Here is a 20,651-nt window from a genome sequence, read left to right as displayed (position 1 = left end):
GAGACAGTGGCAGACACACATCAGGGGATCTGCTGACATTACAGAATCCCAGTAACACAGCAACACGTGTGGATTGGGCAGACGGCTGCTGTACGCATAAACTGGCGGTGTTGTTGGTCACGTGAAATCCTGGAAACAGAGTGGAGACAGATGCCTAATTGGAGCACGTTGACAGTCTGTTGTAGCCTACAAACAATCTAAAACTAGCACCAAGTAGGCCTCGGCCTACACCATGATTGTCCCTGGGATCCAACAACGCCAGTTGGTGCTCGGCAGTGTCTTTGGCACGGGGACTCCCTGTTGCCCAGCCTGGTTCCAGCACGCCTGCTGTTTCCGGGTAGTGTCAAGGTCACTATGCCACCAATCCGTTGTCCTGTCGTCTTGCGGCCGGGTTAGCCGACTCTACGGTGCCTGCAGTTTAGGTGACTCCTATGTGGGCTGCGGGAACTGGCACTGAAGGCTGGATCCGTAGTGCCAATGGGATATGGACCCCCTGTAGGACTGTGGGTTTCGGTAACTGCGGCCGGCTTGCGGCCTGGCTACTTTGCTTTCAATGGGTACCTTCTGCTACCCACCCGGGTTCCAGCACTGTCTGCTGGTTCTCGCCAGAGCCTTTGGCCTAGGTGCCTCCATCTCGGTATCCGAGGTCCAGCACCGTCAGCTGGTCCTTGGTAGTGCTTTTTAGCACAGGTACCTTCTGCTTAGTAACCGTGGTCCAGCACCGTCAGTTGGTCCTCGGTAGTGCCATTGGCTCTTGTTCCTTCTGCTACCCATCCGGGTGCCAGCACTGTCTGCTGGTTCTCACCACAGCCTTTGGCCTAGGTGCCTCCATCTCGGTATCCGAGGTCCAGCACCGTCAGCTGGTCCTTGGTAGTGATTTTTAGCACAGGTACCTTCTGCTTAGTAACCGTGGTCCAGCACCGTCAGTTGGTCCTCGGTAGTGCCATTGGCTCTTGTTCCTTCTGCTACTCATCCGGGTGCCAGCACTGTCTGCTGGTTCTCGCCACAGCCTTTGGCCTAGGTGCCTCCATCTCGGTATCCGAGGTCCAGCACCGTCAGCTGGTCCTTGGTAGTGCTTTTTAGCACAGGTACCTTCTGCTTAGTAACCGTGGTCCAGCACCGTCAGTTGGTCCTCGGTAGTGCCATTAGCTCTTGTTCCTTCTGCTACCCATCCGGGTGCCAGCACTGTCTGCTGGTTCTCGCCAGTTTCTCAGCCTTCTTGTACCTTCTGCTACATTTCCAAGATCAAGCTTTTTGAAATTGTCTTTGGTAATCCTTATTGATCTCCATGACGACGACCCTGATGATGACGACCCTGAAGACCACACCAAAGAAGACCAGAAATATGACCCTAAATAATAAGACCAAGAGGACAAAGAACATGAAGACAACCACCAAGATACAGAACAAAAGACAGAAGAACAAGAAGCAGAAGAAGCAAAAGCAGAAGAACAGAAAGCAGAAGAACATTAAGCATAAGACAAAAAATCAGCATAGAAGAAATCAAAATTATAAGCAGAAGAAGACTAAGCAGTAAATGGGGGTGAGTCCGTTCCTCCTCGTGGTGCCCCTGGAAAATGCCTGCTGCTGCAGGCCAAACTGAACGCGGACAAATCCTGTTGTAAATCTTTTGTGACAGGCAGAACGTAAGGTGTAATCTTATAACTTTTATAGATAAGTACTACAGGAATGCCTGTCACCATAAGAAAATGAAGAAAAAGAAGAATAGGAAGAAGATGAAGAAATAGCATATGAAAATTAATAATAGCTGAATAAGAAGAATATGAAGAATGGAAAAAAAAAATTAATGGTAAGAAGGTGAAGAAGAAGAAGATGAATAAGGTGAAGAAAAAGTTGATGAAAAAAATGCTACTGCTGCGGATCATGAAGGAGAAAGTGTGGGAGAAGTACAAAAGAAGGTGAAGAGCATGGAAGTTGCGAAACATACATATCTGACTAAATATAAAAAAGTTAACATAGTCAATATCTTTTCAACTCCGAACGTCTTGAAAAAAAAATTGGAATTAATGCTATGCCATGTGATTTGAATAAACCACTATGCTTTTAATGTCTCCTCCACCTCCCACAATACATTCTACATGATTCTTATTTGTTTTCAATTATGTAGAATTAGCCAACAAGGAAATAAAGGCCTTTTTTTAATTCCGATACCGGAAGTCCCATTGACTTGAATGGGACTTCCGGTATCGGAATCGGCGATACCCGATATTTTTTTCGTATCGGGCGATACCATCCGATACGATATTTTTGGGTATCGAACGGTATCGCTCAACACTAAATATCAGTAAATAAATAAGCAATAAATAGGTTACACTGGATCCCCCATTCACAATATAAGATGACACAGTTCAGCTCCTCACCCTTCGTATATAAAGAAAATGGCCCCGATGACAGCATGCCTAGAATGCTCTCCTAGCAATGAGTTGAAGCCTGTCCATTGCTGATTATGTCCATGTTGCTGTGTCTGAATCTAGTGTTAGGGTCAAAATATCAAGATTTATGATTTTTTTTAAATATAGATAGTGATTTCAAAAATGAAAACATTCTTAAATTAAAAAAAATCCATTTATGCATAAAAACATGATTTCACCAATAGGTCATGTTCTGATGACACATTCCCTCCAAACTGAGCACAATATATGAGGAAAGAAATGTTATTGCACTTTAATGCTTTTGGTGTAATGTTTTCCTTGATAATGCTGTACATTAGGGTAAGGTTTACTGCAGATGACAAGTAGACACAGAGAGAAAATACGTTATTTCTGCATCACACATCAATTATCACCCTATGGAACACATGGGATACCTAGGACTAGAGTTGAGCGAAACGGATCGGTCAAATTCAAAATAGCCGACTTTAGCTAAAGTCGGGTTTCGCCGATCGAAACCCGACCATAGCGTGATGTTGGCCATGAGGTCGCCGAGCAGAGCACCAAAGTCGCGTTTCAAATAATGCTTCCAGCGCTTTTTCTCAGCCAATGATGGAGATTGACAATTTTCCATACAGACACTGTATAGCGGTGTACGCTCCTCACACACTACCGTGTACCAGCTGGTATCACGGACAAATAGAAGCTATCTGGGTGTGACTCTGGAAAAACAAGCCGAGGAGATTTTCCATTTTTCCAGACCTACACCTTAGAGAGCTGTCTGCTTTTCAAACAGTTTTGCATATCTGCTGTTTAATGACGGTCAAAACTAGACAGAGACAGCATGTGTCAGTCCGTATACAAATAGACGGAGATTGAAAATTTCCATACACACACTGTATAGCGGTGTACGCTCCTCACACACTACCGTGTGGTATCACGGACAAATAGAAGCTATCTGGGTGTGACTCTGGAAAAACAAGCCGAGGAGTTTTTCCATTTTTCCAGACCTACACCTTATAGAGCTGTCCGCTTTTCAAACAGTTTCATATATCTGCTGTTTGATTACGGTCAAAACTAGACAGAGACAGCGTGTGTCAGTTCGTATACAAATAGACGGAGATTGACAATTTTCCATACAGACACTGTACAGCGGTGTACGCTCCTCACACTACCGTGTACCGCCTTGTATCATGGACAAATAGAAGCTATCTGTGTGTGACAATAGAAAAACAAGCCGAGGAGATTTTCCATTTTCCAGACCTACACCTTAGAGAGCTGTCCGCTTTTCAAACAGTTTCATATATCTGCTGTTTGATGATGGTCAAAACTAGACAGAGACAGCATGTGTCACTCCGTATAAAAATAGACGGAGATTGACAATTTTCCATACAGACACCGTATTGATCTGTCTGATTCTCAAACAGTATTGTATATCTGCCGTTCGCATTACAGTCACATCTATACAGAGTGAGTGTGTGTGTGTGACACTCTGTAAATACATATACGGAGATTGTTGGTTGCACAAAAATCGTATACAGCTGTACACTTCTGATACAGTTCCGTATATCTGCTTGTTGGATTACGGTGAAATACATACTGTGACAGCGTCTGTGACTAACAAAATATATACGTAGATTTAATTTTTTTAATACACCTTACACAGGTGGACGCTCCTCATACAGTACCATCTCTCTGCTGGTATTTTTGGTACATTTTCCCAAACATGAGGAAGTATGGTGGAAGAGGCCGCGGACGTGGGCAGGGGGGGCGCAGCTGGTACTGATGGTGGTGGTGCATTGGCTGGTTCTGGCAAAAGCACAATAGCAGCTAAGGCAGGAGGTGTTGAGCCTCCATCATCGTCTGGCCCAAGAAGGCCTGTAAGGTTGCCTTTTCTTGGAGTAGGAAAACCACTTTTAAAGCCGGAGCATCAGGAACATGTTTTGGCGTACATTGTCGAAACAGCCACCAGCTCTATTGCCTCCTCTTCTGAACGTTCGAAACCTGCAAGCACGGAGTCGTCAGTGCAGGGTTTTGGTCAGGAAAAACACCTTTCATTGTGTTCTTCACCCCTACCAAAAGTTAAGGATGTGGTAGCCCACACTTTAGATTACTCTATGGAGCTATTTTCACATACCGTGCCTGGGTTATCCAGTCAAATCCTGAATTCCCCAGTCCAAGATGAATCTGACATGGAGTGCACTGATGCACAGCCACTGCTAGATGATTCTGCTGGTACATTGACCCAGAGCACTACATTGCCCTCGCAGTCTATTGATCCAGAATATGACCCTGATGAAACTCAGGTGCCACTTCCTGCATACTATACCACCTTACACGTTGACACAGAGGAAGGTAAAGAGGAAGGAGCAGATGACTATGAAGAGGAGGTGATGGAAGACCCAGTTCTTGACCCAGATTGGCATCCATTGGGGGAGGAGGGTGGCGCTGACAATAGTTCAGATAAGGAGAAGGATCCGCAGCAGGCATTGACATCGCAGCAGCGGTTATCTGGCAGGCCCATAGCTGTCCAAAAATGTGGAACAAAAACTAAAAGAGTTGCAGGACTGCTTGGCCAGACGGTCAACTTAGCACAGCGTGCAAGGCCAGAAAATGTATACCATAGTAGGAAGAGTGCAGTGTGGCACTTCTTTGTCCAAAATCCTACTGATGAGGCAAAGGTTACCAGTAAGAAGTGCGGAAGGACCTTTAGCTGAGGTAAACAACTCAGAAATTTGAATACCAGTTGCATGCTTAGACATTTAATCAACATGCACATGCAAGCGTGGACAGACTACAAAACCTCAGGTAGCACATGTGCACTTGCTCCGACTGAAGGTAGCCAGCAACGCTCCAGCGCTTCCCCCACTGTAAGACCACCGCCACCGTTAAGCACACCACCAGCGCTAAATGTGGAGGTGTCGTCGCAAGGCCAAAGCACTCAGGGAATCACAATGGTTTTGCAACACAACACTGAATCTAGGCCATCACCACGAATACCATCACCAACCCCCTCTCACTCCGTCCGGTCCACCACTACTTCCCCCATATGCAGCTCTCCAGTCCAGCTCACCCTACCAGACACTCTGAGTAGGACAAGAAAGTACTCATCCTTTCATCCACATACACTGTGTTTGAACGCCTACATTGCCAAACTAATCTTATTAGAGATGATGCCCTACCGTTTGGTTGAAAGCGAAGCTTTCTGCGAGCTCATGGCCTACGCTGTCCCACACTATGACCTACCCAGTCGGCACTTCTTTTCTCGAAAAGCCATCCCTGCCCTACACTGGCATGTGAAAGACCGCATTGTCCATGCACTAAAACAGTCAGTGAGTGGAAAGGTGCACCTCACAACAGATGCATGGACCAGTAGGCATGGCCAGGGCCGTTATGTGTCCATCACTGCGCACTGGGTTAATGTGGTGGATGCAGGCTCCACAGGGGACAGCGGCAGTGGAACAGTGCTGCCTAGCCCACGGTATAGGAAACAGTTGGCTGTAGGCTTTCGCTCCTCCTCTTCAATCAGTGAAAGCTCGTCCACAGAGCGCAGTCGCACGAGCACTCCATCCACAGCTGGCAGTGTTGCACACAAGGTGTCCCACTATCAAACAGCTAGTGGTAAGCGTCAGCAGGCTGTGTTGAAGATGATGTGTTTGGGCGATAACAGACACACCGCGGAGGTACTGGCCGACTACTTGCAGCGACAAACTGAGTCATGGCTGGGCAGTCTACATCTTGAGGCAGGCAAGGTAGTCAGTGATAATTTTGTGGCAGCCATAGCCCGTGCAAAACTCACACACATACCTTGCCTGGCTCACACTTTGAACCTGGTGGTGCAGTGCTTCCTTAATAATTATCCGGAGTTAACATCCCTGCTACATAAGGTACGAAGACTGTGCTCACACATCCATCGCTCAAATGTCCACTCCACTCGTATGAAGAAGCTGCAGCGATTGCTCCACCTCCCCAAGCACCGCCTAATCATAGACGTTGCAACAAGGTGGAACTCCACCCTGCACATGATTGAAAGGCTTTGCAAACAGAGGCAGGCTGTAATGCATTTGTGGGAGGATACACGGGCAGGCATTTTGAGGGAAGACATGGAATTGTCGGGTGTGCAGTGGTCAAAGCTGAAAGACCTCTGTAAAGTCCTTCAGTGTTTTGAGGAATGCACACGGCTGGTAAGCGCAGATGACGCCATCATAATCATGAGCATCCCACTTATGCGTCTGCTCATGCAAAGTTTGACACACATTAAGGATCAGACGTCTGCAGCGGAGGAGGAGGGTAGCCTTGATGATAATCAGCCATTGTCTGGTCAGGGAACTGTCCTGGACGAGGTGGAGGAAGAAGAGGAGGAGGAGGAGGATGAGGGGGATGATTATTTTGGGCAGGAGGATGCTTCTCAGGGGACAAGAGAAAATGTTGGCCTTCCAAGGTCAGGTACAGTGTTTGTGCGTGACTGTAGGGATGTGGATTTGCCAGAAAGTGCTCCTCCACCCAGCAGTGGCAGTGCAGCATTGACACCTGGAACATTGGCCCACATTTGCGATTATACCTTGCGGATCCTAAAAACGGACCCCCGCATTGCCAAAATGATGAGGGATGATGACTACTGGCTGGCCAGCATCCTCAATCCATGCTACAAAGACAAATTACACAACATCATGCCACAGGAGAACCTATAGATATTATTGGCTAGCAAACAAGCCACTCTGGTAAACCGTTTGTTTGAGGCTTTCCCAGCACACAGCAGCGGTGCTGGTTCTCCCACGAGCCATAGTGGGCACAATGGAAGAGGTGTTCGTGGTGAACACAGCCAAAGTGGCGTTGGAGACAAGGGTTTAATGACCTTGTTGTGGAATGATTTTTCAAGTACCGCTCACACGACTGCTAATACTACATCGATTAAAAGTGACAGGAGACAGCAGTTGTCAACCATGGTTACAAACTACTTCTCCTCCCATATCGATGTTCTCCCTCACAGGTCATTCCCCTTTGACTATTGGGCCTCTAAACTGGACACCTGGCCTGAATTGGCACAATATGCCTTACAGAAGCTCGCTTGCCCTGCTGCTAGTGTGTTATCTGAAAGAGTCTTCAGTGCTGCTGGATCAATCCTGACAGAAAAAAAGACCTGTCTGTCGACCCAAAATGTTGATGATCTAACCTTCATTAAAATGAACCATGCATGGGTTTCAAAGGATTTTGTCCCACCTTCCCCTGATGACACATAGGTTGCCAAAAAACTGCCTCGCTTTTGTCCTCCTCTATCTCGGACTTGCCCAATTGCACCCTTTGCAGCAGCTGAATGTCCAGCCAACACATCATCATATGCCATTTTTTAAACCTCCCTAAGTGGGCTGCCCACCCACCCCCCAATGGCTGAGTTCAACACCTGGCGCACCCGGGCAAGTGCCGCTGCTCTGAACAGGTGGATGGGCCCACTGATGGCCGACGGCACTGGCACAGGGCCCCTCATAGTACAATACAGTGTCTGTGACGGTGGGGGGCCCACTCGCCGTCAGACACACCAGCGTACTATGAGGGGCCCTGTGCCAGTACCGTCGACCACAAGTGTGCCCCCCCGCTTGGTCAGGGCCACAGCACTTGCAAGTTGCAATACTTACCTCTCCCTGCTCCACCGCTGTGTAGTCTGGGCAGTTAAATCCTTCACAGGGACGGCCACTAGAAACTTGGTGTATTGATCGATGATGGTTAAGATGTAGTTATGGCCTGTCCTGCTGGCCTCTACCTTCAGATGATCAATGACTACCATTTGTAATGAACGTCAACTTACAAGCGGATGCAGTGGTGCTTTATGATCACCTTTCACAGTTTTGATAGTCACAGGCGTGTGACATTTCTGCCACTATTTTTCAATGTCTCTTCTCATGCCAATCCAATAGAATTGCCTATGGCCTGTGGCTTCTGTCTTTTGCACTCCAAAATGACCAGACACATCATGATAGGCAGTGAGGACCATGTCTACATCTCTCCCTGTGATCACAATTTGATGGAGACGATTAACGGTGATGTGATCCACACTACTGCAATAAAGCAATCCTTTCTTCACAAAGAACCATTTTCGCTGTCTCCACAGACACAGTAATTGAGGGTCTGCATCACCTCTGCAACATCTACCGGGAGGTTTTCCCACGATGAGTAATTCCCAAATTTCTGCTAACACTTGACTTTCCGTCTGTACTTGTATCCATGTAGTTTCCAGTATCGGAGGGTCTGGACTGGCTTACTGAGATTGAAATATATACGAAGATTTAAAAGTACCACAACACTGTATACTGTTGTACGCTTCAACTACCTTTCCCTTTTTCTACTTTTTAAATTCTGGTGTAATACATAGTGAGCCTGTGAGTGTCTGTGTCTGATGCCGGAAGTATAGACAGAAATTTACAATTACCCCTAGACTGGATACACCTGCTATGTGCTGATACAGTACCTTTGTTCAAAATTTTGTATTACAGTATCATCCATAGTGAGTGAGCATGTGTGGTTTACGCCTTCTATATATACGGTGAATCGGAGATACCAATTTTTACCCTATACTCGATACAGCTTGTATCTTGTTATACAGTACCTTTGTTTGACATTTAGTATTACGGTCAAATCAATACTGAGTAAGTGTCTGACAGTGACTACGGGACTATGTATACAGAGATTTCATTTGTACCCTATAATATATATACTTGCTATCTTGTTATCCAGTACCTTTTTTACAACATTTTTTATTATGGTCAAACCCAGCACTCTGGAAATATATACCGAGATTTCAAATTTGGCCAACACTGTATACAGCTGTACGCTTCTGATACAGTAACCTTTTTATCTATTTAGATTCTGGTGTAATCCATAATGAGCCTGTGAACGTCTGACTGTTACTCCGGCAATATATTAGGAGCTTTAAGATTACCCCAACACTGTATACAGCTGTACGCTTGTGTTACATTACCCATTTACAGCTTTTCATATTCTTGTGTAATCCATACTGGGCCTGAGAGCATATGTGTCTGCCTCCTGAAATATATACGGAGATTCAGAATGTTTACACTATACTATAATGTATATACCTTGTATCTGGTGATACTGTAGCCTTTTTCTACTTTTTATATTCTAGTCTAATCCATACTGGGCCTGAGAGCGTCTGTGTCTGCCTCCTGAAATACATACGGAGATTTAGAATGTCTAAACTATACTATATATACCTTGTATCTGGTGATACTGTACACTTTTTCAACTTTTTATATTCTTGTCTAATCCATACTGTGCCTGATAGCGTCTGTGTCTGCCTCCTGAAATATATCCGGAGATTTAGAATGTTTAATCTATACTATACTGTATATACCTGGTATCTGGTGTTACTGTACCCTTTCTCAACTTTTTATATTCTTGTTGAATCCATATTGGGTAATCCATACTGAGCCTGTGGGCGTCTGTGTATGAATCATGAAATATATACGGATATTTACTGTTATCCGTAGACTGTATAGAGCTGTATGCTTCTGATACAGTACCATATATCTGCTGGTTTTCTGGGTCCATTTTCCAAAACATGAGGAAGTATGGTGGAAGAGGATGCGGACATGGCCGTGGGGGGTCACCTGGTACTGATGGTGGTGGGGGTGCATCTGCTGGTAGTGCCAAAAACACAATAGCAGCTAAGGCAGGAGGTGTTGAGCCTGCATCATGGTGTAGCTCTGGAAAGCCTGTAAGGCTCCGTTTTCTGGGAGTAGGTAGATTGCTTTTAAAGCCGGAGCATCAGGAACTGTTTTTGGCTTACATGGATGAAACAGCCTCCAGCTCTATCGCCTCCTCTTCTGAAGTTTAACAAAATGCAAGCACTGAGTCGTAAGTGCAGGCTTCTGGTCAGGAGCAACCCCTTTCCTTGTGTCCTTCACCCACACCAAAAGTGAAGGATGCGGCAGCACACACTTCAGATTACTCCATGGAGCTCTTTTCACATACCATGCCTGGGTTAATTAAAAATGGGGCCCATCATATACTGGAGCATTCCAAATGGGGGACATCAGACACTGGAGCAGCATTTAAGGGGCCCTTTATTCACTGGAGCATTAGAAATGGGGCCCATTATATATGGAGCATTATTTGGGCCCATAAGATAATGGTGCATCATCCCTGGGGACCAACATATACTGTAGCATTATGTGGAGCTCATCATATACTGTATGGAACATTATATGGGACTAATTATTTTGTATGGAGAAATATATGGGGCTCATTATTCTGTATGGCGCACAATGTGGTGGCCATAACACTGTATGGAGTAATATACTGTCCTTTTTTTGAGCTATTGTACAATTTAAAATAGATCAGTCATGTCATGTAAGCAGTGAAGTATTTGTCATTGTACTATACCTATATTTTTGTGGTGTATCGGAGCATTATGAATTGTGGTATGTAGAGTTGAGCGACTTTTGGTTTTTTAGGGTCGCGTTTCGTTTTGTGAAACCCGACTTTTCCAAAAGTCGGGTCGAGCAAGATCGTCCGATTATAGGGAAAAGTCGGGGTCGTCCCGAAACACGAAACCCAATGTAAGTCAATGGGGAATAAAAGTCGGCAGTGAGAGGAGGACAGGAAACACACCAACAGTGCCCATTTGAATGCCAAAAGCATCAATTCTTCTTACTTAAGCTTGTCAACCTTAATTAACTTCATAATACAAGTTACGCACTGAAAAATGGGGGTTATTTGGCTACAGACTGTGGGGGGGAGGGCTGGCTCCAGGTTTTCATGTGCCCTGGGCGAAAGAGTGCCCCTTTAACACATACCACAACTCATCATGCTCCGATACGGCAGAGAAATAGCGGTATAGTACAATGAAAAATACCTCACTTTTTACATCTCATGACGAGGCCCATCTATTTCTCCATACAGAATCATTGGTCCCATACAGTATAATGTTTGAAACAGTATATGATGAGCTCCACATAATGCTACAGTATATGTTGGTCCCCATGGATGAAGCTCTACTGTCTTATGGGCCCAAATAATGCTCCAAACATAATGGGCCCCATTTCTAATGCTCTAGTGTATAATGGGCCCTGTAAATGCTGCTCCAGTGTCTGATGTCCACCTTTGGAATGTTCCAGTGTATGGTGGGCCCCATCTATCATTCTCAGACGGTGTTAGGCCCAGTATGGATTGCACGTGATTGCACAAAGGTTAGAAAGGGTACCGTATCCCCAGATAACATGTATGGATAGCATACACATTCAAAATATATGTCTCAGGAGGCAGGCTCAGACGGTGTTAGGCCCAGTATGGATTGTACGTGATTGCACAAAGGTTAGAAAGGGTACCGTATCCCAAGATAACATGTATGGATAGCGTACACATTCAAAATATATGTCTCAGGAGGCAGGCTCAGACGGTGTTAGGCCCAGTATGGATTGCACGTGATTGCACAAAGGTTAGAAAGGGTACCGTATCCCCAGATAACATGTATGGATAGCGTACACATTCAAAATATGTCTCAGGAGGCAGGCTCAGACGGTGTTAGGCCCAGTATGGATTGCATGTGATTGCACAAAGGTTAGAAAGGGTACCGTATCCCCGGATAACATGTATGGATAGCGTACACATTCAAAATATATGTCTCAGGAGGCAGGCTCAGACGGTGTTAGGCCCAGTATGGATTGCACGTGATTGCACAAAGGTTAGAAAGGGTACCGTATCCCCAGATAACATGTATGGATAGCGTACACATTCAAAATATATGTCTCAGGAGGCAGGCTCAGACGGTGTTAGGCCCAGTATGGATTGCACGTGATTGCACAAAGGTTAGAAAGGGTACCGTATCCCCGGATAACATGTATGGATAGCGTACACATTCAAAATATACAGTATGTCTATACATCAGGAGGCAGGCTCAGACGGTGTCAGGCACAGTATGGATTTGACGGCCCAGATTACACAGCGGAGGAGCAGGGAGAGGTAAAGATTGCAAATGCTGGGGCCCTGCCCAAGCAAGGGGGGCCCACTCGTGGGCGTCGGTACTGGCACTGGGCCCCTCATAGTACAGCGGTGTGTCTGACGGCGGGTGTGCACCACCACCGTCAGAGACACTTGATTGCACTATGAGGGACCCTGTGTCAGTGCCCGCGCCCAAGAGTCGGCCTACCCACCTGTCCAGTGCAACGGCACTCGCACGGTGTCGTGCGCTAGGTGGTGACCCCGGCTATGGGGGGGAGGCAGCACAGTTAGGGAGTTTTAGAAAGTGGCATATGTTGATGTTGGACATTCAGCTGATGCAAAAGGCGAAATAGGTGAAGTACCAGGAAGAGGTGGACCAAAGCAAGCCATTTTTCTGTCACCCTATGTGTCAGCAGGGGAAGGTGGGACAAAATCCTTGGAAACCCATGCGTGGTTCATTTTAATGAAGGTTAGATCATCCACATTTTGGGTTGACAGACGGGTCCTTTTTTCTGTCAGGATTGATCCAGCTGCACTGAAGACTCTTTCCGATAGCACACTTGCAGCTGGGCAAGCGAGCTCCTGTAAGGCATATTGGGCCAATTCAGGCCAGGTGTCCAGTTTAGCGGCCCAATAGTCAAAAGGGAATTACCTGTGTGGGAGAACATCGATATGGGAGGAAAAGTAGTTTGTAACCATAGATGACAACTGCTGTCTCCTGTCACTTTCCATCGATGCAGTATTACCAGTCGTGTGAGCGGTATTTGAAAAATCAGTCCACAACATTGTCATGAAACCCCTGTCTCCAATGCCACTTCTGCTGTGTGCACCACGAACACCTCTGCCAAGCTGCCCCCGGCCCGTACGGCTCGTGTGAGAACCATCACCGCTGCTGTGTGCTGGGAATGCCTCAAGCAACCGATTTACCAGAGTTGCTTGTTTATTAGCCAATATTAGGTCAAGGTTCTCCTGTGGCATGATGTTTTGTAATTTGCCTTTATAGCGTGGATCCAGGATGCTGGCCAACCAGTAGTCGTCATCGTTCATCATTTTGGCAATGCGGGGGTCCCTTTTTAGGATCCGCAAGGCATAATCTGACATGTGGGCCAATGTTCCCGGTGTCAATGATGCACTGCGAGTGCTGGGTGGAGGAGCACTTTCTGGCAAATCCACATCCCTCCAGTCACGCACAAACCCTGTACCAGACCTTGCCACGCCAACATTTTCACTTGCCCAACGAGATGCATCCTCCTCCCCTAAGTAATCATCCCCATCATCATCCTCCTCCTCCTCTTCTTCCTCCACCTCGTCCAGGAGAGGTCCCTGAGCAGACAATGGCTGAATGTCATCAAGGATTCCCTCCTCCTCTTCCTCCTCATCAACATTGGCTGCAGACGCCTGCTCCTTAAGGTGCGTCAAAGTTTGCATGAGCAGACGCATAAGTGGGATGCTCATGCTTAGCATGGCGTCGTCTGCGCTTACCAGCCGTGTGCATTCCTCAAAACACTGAAGGACTTTACAAAGGTCTTTCAGCTTCGACCACTGCACACCTGTCAACTCCATGTCTGCTCTCAAAGTGCCTGGCCGTGTATCCTCCCACAAATGCATTATGGCCTGCCTCTGCTCGCACAGCCGCTCCACCATGTGCAGGGTGGAGTTCCACCTTGTTGCAATGTCGATAATGAGGCGGTGGTTGGGAAGGTGGAGCAATCGCTGCAGCTTCTGCATACGAACGGAGTGTACAGGCGACCGGCGGATGTGCGTGCACAGTCTTCGCACCTTCTAGAGCAGGGCTGTTAACTCCGGATAATTTTTGAGGAAGCACTGCACCACCAGGTTCAAGGTGTGAGCCAAGCAAGGTATGTGGCTGAGTTTTGAAAGGGCTATGGCTGCCACAAAATTACGGCCGTTATCACTAACTACCTTGCCTGCCTCAAGATGTACACTGCCCAGCCATGACTCAGTTTGTCGCTTCAAGTACTCGGCCAGCACCTCCGCGGTGTGTCTGTCGCCCAAACACATCATCTGCAACACAGCCTGCTGACGCTTTCCACTAGCTGCTCGATAGGGGGACACATCGTGTGCAACAGTGGCAGCTGCAGATGGAGTGCTCGTACGACTGCGCTCTGTGGACGAGCTTTCGCTTCTGGAGGAGGAGGAGGAGGAGGAGGGTCGAACGCCTACAGCCAACTGTTTCCTATACCGTGGGCTAGGCAGCACTGTCCCACCACTGCTGTCCCCTGTGGACCCTGCATCCACCACATTAACCCAGTGCGCAGTGATGGACACGTAACGGCCCTGGCCATGCCGACTGGATCATGCATCAGTTGTGAGGTGCACCTTTCCGCTCACTGACTGCTTGAGTGCATGGACAATGCGGTCTTTCACATGATGGTGGAGGGCTGGGATGGCTTTGCGAGAGAAGAAGTGGCGACTGGGTAGGTCATAGCGTGGTACTGCATAGGCCATGAGTTCGCGGAAAGCTGTGCTTTCCACCAACCGAAAGGGCATCATCTCAAACGAGATTAGTTTGGCAATGTGGGCGTTCAAACCCAGTGTACGCGGATGAGAGACTGAGTACTTTCTTGACCTACTCATAGTGTCTGGGAGGGTGAGCTGGACTTGAGAGCTGCATATGGTGGAAGTAGCGGTGGACAGGGCGGACTGAGAGAGGGTTGATGATGGTGATGGAGTTGGTGTTCTTTCTGATGGCCTAGAATCAGTCTTTCGTTGATATAACAGTGGGATTCCCTGACTGCTGTGGTCTTGCAACGACACCTCAACATTTGCTGCTGTGCTAACCGGTGGGCTTACAGTGGGGGAAACAATGTAGCGTTGCTGACTACCTTCGTTGTGATCAGTTGCACATGTGGCACTTGAGGTTTGGTGTTGTGTCCACGCTTGCAAGTGCATGCTGGTTAAATGTCTAAGCATGCAACTGGTATTCAAACTTTTCAGATTTTTCCCTCGGCTAAAGGTCTTTGCGCACTTCTTACAGATAACCTTGGCCTGATCATGAGGATTTTGTTCAAAAAAGTGCCACACTGCACTCTTCCTACTTTGGCAGACATTTTGCGGCCTAGCACGTTGTGATCTTTTGACCCTCTGGACAAGCTGTCCAGCAACTCTTTTGATGTTTGGAACCTGTCTTTGGAGTGCTACGGGCCTGCCAGATAATAGCTGTTGCGATGTCGATGTCTGCTGTGGATGCTCCTCATCTGAGCTATTGGAAGCAGCACCCTCTTCCCCCAATGGATGCCAATCTGGGTCAACAACTGGGTCATCCATCACCTCCTCTTCTATGTCATGTGCACCTTCCTCTGTGTCACCATGTATGGTGGTATAGTGTGCGGGAAGGGGCAACTGAGTCTCATCAGGGTCAGAATCTGGCTCTGTACACTGCGAGGACAATGTAGTGCTCTGAGTGAATGTACCAGCAGAATCATCCATCAGCGGCTGTGCATCAGTGCACTCCATGTCAGATTCATCTTGGCCTGGGTAATTCACCATTTGACTTGATAATCCAGGCATGGTATGTGAAAACAGCTCCATGGAGTAATCAGTAGTATGGCCTGCGTCATCCTTCAATCTTGGTTGGGGTGAAGGACACAAGGAAAGGTGTGGTTCATGAACATGAGCCTCCAATGACGACTCAGTGCTTTTACTTTTTACAACTGAAGAAGAGGAGGCGATAGAGCTGGAGGCTGAGTCAGCAATGTAAGACAAAACTTTTTCTTGATGCTCTGGCTTTAAAAGCGGTTTGCCAACTCCTAGAAAACTAAGCGTTCGAGGCCTTATGTAGCCAGACGATGACGCAGGGTCAGCACCTCCTGCATTCGGTCCTATTTTGCTCTTGCCACTACCATCAGATCCACCACCAACACCATCATTACCAGCTGCCAACCCCCGCCCAATTCCACGGCCTCTTCCACCAGCCTTCCTCATTTTTGGTAGAAATGTAGACAAAATCCAACAAACTATATAGTAATGTAAAACAAGGTACAAGGTGTCTATAGGACAGGGGAGATTTTGAATTTCTGCAGACACTTGTGGACACTGGACACTTTTGGATTGTGTGAGGCCCACTGATATCTGAGCGCTATGTGACAGGCTCGATGGCACAGCTGTGACCAAAGTGACTAGAAGATAAGGGAGATTTTGAATCTCTGCACACACTTTTGGACACTGGATGGACACTTTTGGATTGTGTGAGGCCCACTGATATCTGAGCGCTATGTGACAGGCTCGATGGCACAGCTGTGACCAAAGTGACTAGAGGATAAGGGAGATTTTGAATCTCTGCACACACTTTTGGACACTGGACACTTTTGGATTGTGTGAGGCCCAATGAATATCTGAGCGCTATGTGACAGGCTCGATGGCACAGCTGTGACCAAAGTGACTAGAGGATAAGGGAGATTTTGAATCTCTGCACACACTTTTGGACACTGGATGGACACTTTTGGATTGTGTGAGGCCCACTGATATCTGAGCGCTATGTGACAGGCTCGATGGCACAGCTGTGACCAAAGTGACTAGAGGATAAGGGAGATTTTGAATCTCTGCACACACTTTTGGACACTGGATGGACACTTTTGGATTGTGTGAGGCCCACTGATATCTGAGCGCTATGTGACAGGCTCGATGGCACAGCTGTGACCAAAGTGACTAGAGGATAAGGGAGATTTTGAATCTCTGCACACACTTTTGGACACTGGACACTTTTGGATTGTGTGAGGCCCACTGATATCTGAGCGCTATGTGACAGGCTCGATGGCACAGCTGTGACCAAAGTGACTAGAGGATAAGGGAGATTTTGAATCTCTGCACACACTTTTGGACACTGGATGGACACTTTTGGATTGTGTGAGGCCCACTGATATCTGAGCGCTATGTGACAGGCTCGATGGCACAGCTGTGACCAAAGTGACTAGAGGATAAGGGAGATTTTGAATCTCTGCACACACTTTTGGACACTGGACACTTTTGGATTGTGTGAGGCCCACTGATATCTGAGCGCTATGTGACAGGCTCGATGGCACAGCTGTAACCAAAGTGACTAGAGGATAAGGGAGATTTTGAATCTCTGCACACACTTTTGGACACTGGATGGACACTTTTGGATTGTGTGAGGCCCACTGATATCTGAGCGCTATGTGACAGGCTCGATGGCACAGCTGTGACCAAAGTGACTAGAGGATAAGGGAGATTGTGAATCTCTGCACACACTTTTGGACACTGGATGGACACTTTTGGATTGTGTGAGGCCCACTGATATCTGAGCGCTATGTGACAGGCTCGATGGCACAGCTGTGACCAAAGTAACTAGAGGATAAGGGAGATTTTGAATCTCTGCACACACTTTTGGACACTGGACACTTTTGGATTGTGTGAGGCCCACTGATATCTGAGCGCTATGTGACAGGCTCGATGGCACAGCTGTGACCAAAGTGACTAGAGGATAAGGGAGATTTTGAATCTCTGCACACACTTTTGTACACTGGATGGACACTTTTGGATTGTGTGAGGCCCACTGATATCTGAGCGCTATGTGACAGGCTCGATGGCACAGCTGTGACCAAAGTGACTAGAGGATAAGGGAGATTTTGAATCTCTGCACACACTTTTGGACACTGGACACTTTGGGATTGTGTGAGGCCCACTGATATCTGAGCGCTATGTGACAGGCTCGATGGCACAGCTGTGACAAAAGTGACTAGAGGATAAGGGAGATTTTGAATCTCTGCACACACTTTTGGACACTGGATGGACACTTTTGGATTGTGTGAGGCCCACTGATATCTGAGCGCTATGTGACAGGCTCGATGGCACAGCTGTGACCAAAGTGACTAGAGGATAAGGGAGATTTTGAATCTCTGCACACACTTTTGGACACTGGACACTTTTGGATTGTGTGAGGCCCACTGATATCTGAGCGCTATGTGACAGGCTCGATGGCACAGCTGTGACCAAAGTGACTAGAGGATAAGGGAGATTTTGAATCTCTGCACACACTTTTGGACACTGGATGGACACTTTTGGATTGTGTGAGGCCCACTGATATCTGAGCGCTATGTGACAGGCTCGATGGCACAGCTGTGACCAAAGTGATTAGAGGATAAGGGAGATTTTGAATCTCTGCACACACTTTTGGACACTGGACACTTTTGGATTGTGTGAGGCCCACTGATATCTGAGCGCTATGTGACAGGCTCGATGGCACAGCTGTGACCAAAGTGACTAGAGGATAAGGGAGATTTTGAATCTCTGCACACACTTTTGGACACTGGATGGACACTTTTGGATTGTGTGAGGCCCACTGATATCTGAGCGCTATGTGACAGGTTCGATGGCACAGCTGTGACCAAAGTGACTAGAGGATAAGGGAGATTTTGAATCTCTGCACACACTTTTGGACACTGGATGGACACTTTTGGATTGTGTGAGGCCCACTGATATCTGAGCGCTATGTGACAGGCTCGATGGCACAGCTGTGACCAAAGTAACTAGAGGATAAGGGAGATTTTGAATCTCTGCACACACTTTTGGACACTGGACACTTTTGGATTGTGTGAGGCCCACTGATATCTGAGCGCTATGTGACAGGCTCGATGGCACAGCTGTGACCAAAGTGACTAGAGGATAAGGGAGATTTTGAATCTCTGCACACACTTTTGTACACTGGATGGACACTTTTGGATTGTGTGAGGCCCACTGATATCTGAGCGCTATGTGACAGGCTCGATGGCACAGCTGTGACCAAAGTGACTTGAGGATAAGGGAGATTTTGAATCTCTGCACACACTTTTGGACACTGGACACTTTTGGATTGTGTGAGGCCCACTGATATCTGAGCGCTATGTGACAGGCTCGATGGCACAGCTGTGACAAAAGTGACTAGAGGATAAGGGAGATTTTGAATCTCTGCACACACTTTTGGACACTGGATGGACACTTTTGGATTGTGTGAGGCCCACTGATATCTGAGCGCTATGTGACAGGCTCGATGGCACAGCTGTGACCAAAGTGACTAGAGGATAAGGGAGATTTTGAATCTCTGCACACACTTTTGGACACTGGACACTTTTGGATTGTGTGAGGCCCACTGATATCTGAGCGCTATGTGACAGGCTCGATGGCACAGCTGTGACCAAAGTGACTAGAGGATAAGGGAGATTTTGAATCTCTGCACACACTTTTGGACACTGGACACTTTTGGATTGTGTGAGGCCCACTGATATCTGAGCGCTATGTGACAGGCTCGATGGCACAGCTGTAACCAAAGTGACTAGAGGATAAGGGAGATTTTGAATCTCTGCACACACTTTTGGACAGTGGATGGACACTTTTGGATTGTGTGAGGCCCACTGATATCTGAGCGCTATGTGACAGGCTCGATGGCACAGCTGTGACCAAAGTGACTAGAGGATAAGGGAGATTTTGAATCTCTGCACACACTTTTGGACACTGGATGGACACTTTTGGATTGTGTGAGGCCCACTGATATCTGAGCGCTATGTGACAGGCTCGATGGCACAGCTGTGACCAAAGTAACTAGAGGATAAGGGAGATTTTGAATCTCTGCACACACTTTTGGACACTGGACACTTTTGGATTGTGTGAGGCCCACTGATATCTGAGCGCTATGTGACAGGCTCGATGGCACAGCTGTGACCAAAGTGACTAGAGGATAAGGGAGATTTTGAATCTCTGCACACACTTTTGGACACTGGATGGACACTTTTGGATTGTGTGAGGCCCACTGATATCTGAGCGCTATGTGACAGGCTCGATGGCACAGCTGTGACCAAAGTGACTAGAGGATAAGGGAGATTTTGAATCTCTGCACACACTTTTGGACACTGGACACTTTTGGATTGTGTGAGGCCCACTGATATCTGAGCGCTATGTGACAGGCTCGATGGCACAGCTGTGACAAAGTGACTAGAGGATAAGGGAGATTTTGAATCTCTGCACACACTTTTGGACACTGGATGGACACTTTTGGATTGTGTGAGGCCCACTGATATCTGAGCGCTATGTGACAGGCTCGATGGCACAGCTGTGACCAAAGTGACTAGAGGATAAGGGAGATTTTGAATCTCTGCACACACTTTTGGACACTGGATGGACACTTTTGGATTGTGTGAGGCCCACTGATATCTGAGCGCTATGTGACAGGCTCGATGGCACAGCTGTGACCAAAGTGACTAGAGGATAAGGGAGATTTTGAATCTCTGCACACACTTTTGGACACTGGACACTTTTGGATTGTGTGAGGCCCAATGAATATCTGAGCGCTATGTG

The sequence above is a fragment of the Dendrobates tinctorius genome, unplaced genomic scaffold (assembly GCF_039654945.1).
Source record: "Dendrobates tinctorius isolate UK_male_01 unplaced genomic scaffold, ASM3965494v1 ptg000075l, whole genome shotgun sequence".
Classification (NCBI taxonomy): Eukaryota; Metazoa; Chordata; class Amphibia; order Anura; family Dendrobatidae; genus Dendrobates; species Dendrobates tinctorius.
The sequence above is the reverse complement of the archived record's forward strand: the minus strand, read 5'-3'. Positions refer to the sequence as shown.